Source organism: Schistocerca americana, chromosome X (genome assembly GCF_021461395.2).
Source record: "Schistocerca americana isolate TAMUIC-IGC-003095 chromosome X, iqSchAmer2.1, whole genome shotgun sequence".
In the NCBI taxonomy this organism is placed as follows: Eukaryota; Metazoa; Arthropoda; class Insecta; order Orthoptera; family Acrididae; genus Schistocerca; species Schistocerca americana.
In genome coordinates this window covers 638410263-638415182 of record NC_060130.1, presented here as the reverse complement: position 1 = coordinate 638415182, position 4920 = coordinate 638410263, and positions in this window count along the sequence as shown.

Here is a 4920-nt window from a genome sequence, read left to right as displayed (position 1 = left end):
TGTTGAAGAGCAATTCGGGGATGGCGATTGCATCTTTCAACACGATCGAACACCTATTCATAATGCACAGCCTGTGGCAGAGTGGTTGCCCGACAATAACATCCCTGTAATGGACTGGCCTGCACAGAATCTTGACCTGAATCCTATAGAACACCTTTGGGATGTTTGGAATGCCGACTTCGTGCCACGCCTCACCGACCGACATCGATACCGCTCCTCAGTGCAGCACCCCGTGAAGAATGGGCTGCCACTCCCCAAGAAACCTTCCGCCGCCTGATTGAACGTATGGTTGCGAGAGTGGGAGCTATCAAGGCAAAGGGTGGGCCAATACCATACTGAATTCCAGCATTACCATTGGAGGGCGCAAGGAACTTTTAAGTCATTTTCAACCAGGTGTACGGATACTTTTCATCACATAGTGTAGGTTGTGAGTTGACAATGGCATTTACAAACGCAGAAAAAGCGTATGTGCTTATGATGCAGGGGGATTGCATGAAGAATGCAGTTGATCCGCGTACGGTGCATGCGGCAAGATATCCCAACAGATGTCAACAATATGGGTAATTATTTATCTACCTCTTTAACCAGTTTCACGAAAATAATAGTGTAACACCTAGACAACATAACAGAAAGAAACAAATGACTACCGAAGAACAGGAAATTTATGTTGTTATTCGCATTGCAGTTGATCCGCACATTGTCTCCTTCACGAGGAAGTGGCGTGAGTCAGGTAAACGTCCTAAACAATCTCCATCGACATAGGTTCTATCCCTATCACATCTCTCTCCATCAGGAGCTGGATGGAAATTATCATGAGAATAATGTTAACATCTTTACATGGGCATTACGACAGAATACTCCAAGATGTATCACGTATCCTGTTTTGTCATGAAGCCACATTTACATGGAGTGTAAATGTGTGGTGTGGGATAGTGAATCATAAGCTCACAGGCTGGCTTTTAATAGACAGAACACTGAACGCACAGAGGTATCGTATCTACCTAACCATACTTCTAACAGACCATCTTCCGTGGACGCTAGAAGACGTTCCTCTGCATACTACGAGGAACCTGTGGTAACAACATTATAGTTATCCAACCATAGTGTTTGAAGTACTACAGCATGTCTTTACAAATTGTTTACAATTCATTGGATTGGACACAAAGAACCTGTACCTTGGCGGGCCTATTCGGCATATTTGACGCCTGCAGACATTTGTCGGGGGAGAAACGTGAAAGGTGCTGTCTAAAAGGGCATACCAATTACACCCAATGATATGCAACGCCATATTACTGCAGCCTGCTCGAACATCTCCGCTGAAATGCTAGCAAGTGTGGAGCAGTCGGTCCATACCAGATTGGAAGCGAGTATTACCGACGATGGTAGTCATTTTAAACACCAACCTGTGATGATCATTAGTCTCGTTACTCTTCAGAATCCATATAACTAGTTATGCACTTTTTTTGTTGTTTAGTGTGGACTGCCACAGATATTGTACAAGTGTCGGTGTGGGAACTCCTCAAAATACGACATCTTATAAACAGCTCGCACTAGAATCCTGCAACAAACACCACTGACATTCTAATTTGCCCTACTTTTAGTTCGTTAATGTCAATAGGCATTGCTTCATTTAGAAAAGTATATTTGCACAAAAAATACAATTTCTAAGTATTATTACACTCTACATCTACATAGATACTTTGCAAGACACCGTAAGTTGCGTGGCGGAGGGTACCCTGTACCACTACTTGTCATTTCCCCTCCTGTTCTACTCGCAAACAGAGCGAGGGAAAAATGATTGACTGTACACCGTATCTTATACTTGTGGTCCTTACGCATGATGTATGTTGCGGCAGCAGAATCGTTCGGCAGTCAGCTTCAAATGCAGGTTCTCTAATTTTTCTCAATAGTGTTTCCCGAAAAGATCACCTCCTTTCCTTCCAGTGATTCCCATTTGAGTTCCCGAAGCATCTCTGTAACACTTACATGTCGTTCTACCGGTAACAAATCTAGCAGCCTACCTCTGAATTGCTTTGATGTCTTCGTACACTTCGACCTGGTACAGATCCCAAACAGTCGGCAGTACTCAAGAACAGGTCGCACCAGGGAACTATATGCAGTCTCCTTTACAGGTGAACCACGCTTTCCTAAAATTTTCACAATAAACTGAAGACAATCATTTGCCTTCCCTACCACAGTTTTCACATGCTTGTCCCACCTCATATCGCTTCGCAACGTTTCGCCCAGATATTTAAACAACTTGACTGTGTCACTCTAAACACTAGTAATATTGCATTCAAACACTACTGGTTCCGGTTTGTTCTTCCTACTCATCTGCATTAACTTACATTGTTTCACATTTAGGGATAGCTGCCATTCATAACACCAACTAGAAATTTTGTCTACGTCGTCTTGTAGCTTCCTACAATCATTCAACTTCGACACCTTACCATACACTGTGGCATCATCAGCAAACAACCGCAGACTGGGGCCCACGCTGTTCACCGAAACATTTATGTATACAGAGAACAGCAGCAATCCTACTACACTTCCCTGGGGCACTCCTGACGATACCCTTGTCTCTGATCAAGACTCACCATCTTACTGGGTTATCTTATTTAAGAAGTCTTCGGGCCACTCACATATCTGTGAACTTGTTCCATATGCTCGTACCTTCTTTAACAGCCTGCAATTGGGCACCGTTTCAAATGCTTTCCAGAAATCTAGAATTATGGAATCTGCCTGTTTCCCTTCATCCATAGTTCTCAGCCTATAATGTGAGAGAAGAACTAGCTGAGTTTTACAAGAGCGATGCTTTCTAAAACCATGCTGATTCATGGACATAAGCCTCTTAGACTCAAGAAAGTTTATTACGTTAGAACTGAGAATGTGTTCAAGAATTCTGCAGCAAACAGAAGTTAGGGATATTGGTCTGTAATTAATACTGGAGTCACCTGCGCTGTTTTCTAGTCGGCTGGGACTTCGTGTTGGGCGAGATATGTTAAATGCAAGCTAGGTAAGGGGCCAATACCTTAGAGTACTGTATAAAATCGAACTGGGATTCCATCTGGACCTAGTGATTTATCCATATGGGAGTGTGTCCAATCAAACGACCCCGATCAACGCTGGGAACAATGTTGCAAATTGTGGGCTCTACTTGCAACCTGCAGGCTGGGCCAGCAGTTTTCATCACCTCCGCCAGCCGCCTGTACGAATGGAGGATCGTCTCAGAACCCATGCGACAGATGTCATTGGTGCCGATGTGAGCCACAACTTCCAGACGACTGCACCCTGCACCCTCGATAAACACAGGCAAGGCCTCCTTCACATCTTGGATGACGACCGCCGGCTGACATATCGAGTGCACATTGGCTTTCTTCCCAGCCCTGAACGCTATCTGCCTAATGGGCTCCATAATGTGCCTAACGCTGGTGCTCCCAATAATCAGTAAAGGCCAGATGGCCAGTCTCCACTGGCCCTCAGCCTCAAGCGACGCTAACACATTACCACCTACCACTCACCCTGCTGTGAGGGTGGATCCACCATGTCGATTGCACTAGGAGGTGCCTCGGAAGCAGAGGAATCTGTTGATTGGCTAAGAGTACAAGCCTATGACTACTCATCAGTCCTGTGACAACTGCACATCAATAGTGCTTTCCATTTCCACCATATTTGCGGTGTAAATTTTAGGTGATTCACCCTGTATATACACTATCTGATCAGAAGTATGCAGACACCCCTATGTAACGAGCAATTGAGAGGTATACCCACTAGTATAGGAGGAGGTTGGGAGTATTGTGTCCTCAGCAAGAGGACCAGTAACAGCAGAATGGCTCAGTCAGGAGAGTTGAATGACGTAGAATGTGGAGTGGTCGTTGGATGTTGCCTAATTAACGAATCCATCACCAGCATTTCAGACCATCTACAGCTGCCCCAGTCAGCTTTTGGTGGTGTGACAGAAGTGGAAACTCAAAGGAACAAACACAGCTAAGCAAACACCAGGCAGACTTCAAGTACCGATTGATATAGACTATCGAGCATTGCAGAGGGTGGTAGTAAAAAACCAACTATAGCCAAGCAGCTCCTCATAATCAACATATTTCTGTCGGAGAAAAAAAAAAAAAAAATTGGCTCTGAGCACTATGAGACTTAACATCTGAGGTCATCAGTCCCCTAGAACTTAGAACTACTTAAACCTAACTAACCTAAGGACAACACAAACATCCATGCCCGTGGCAGGATTCGAACCTGCGACCGTAGCGGTCGCGCGGTTCCAGACTGAAGCGCCTAGAACTGCTCAGCTACACCGGCTGGCTTTCTGTAGCATCTGCTAGGCAATGGTTGAGATGGTATGAGCAGCAACGCCATTGCACAGTGGATGGCTGGAGTTGATGGATCTGAAGCGATGAATCACACTGTACTCTGTAAATGTTTGAGGAAGGGTTTGGGTTTGACGAATGTCTGGAGAATAGTACCTACCAAATGCACTGTGCCAACAGTGAAGTATGGAGAAGATAGTGGTGTGGTCTAGGGGTGTTTCTCCTGGTTAGGACCTGGTCCCCTAATTGTACTTAAGATAATGCTAAATGTGAAAGGATATGAAAACATTTTACAGTGTTGTGTACAGCACATAGTAGAGAAGCAGATGGTGATTGAACCTGCATAACAATGAATCCAGTCACAAATCAGCATCTACGAGGCTATGGTTAATAGAGAGCAACATTGCTGAAATGAACTTGCCTGCCCATCGTCCTGACCTGAATCCAATGGAGCACCTTTGGGACGAGTTAGAATGTCGACTTGTCTTCCGGCCCCAGCATCAAACATCACCTTCTTATCTAGTTTCAGCAATTAACAGTGTGCTGACATTCATCCACAGATAATTACACACAACATTGAAAGTGTCCGCAGCAGAGTTCA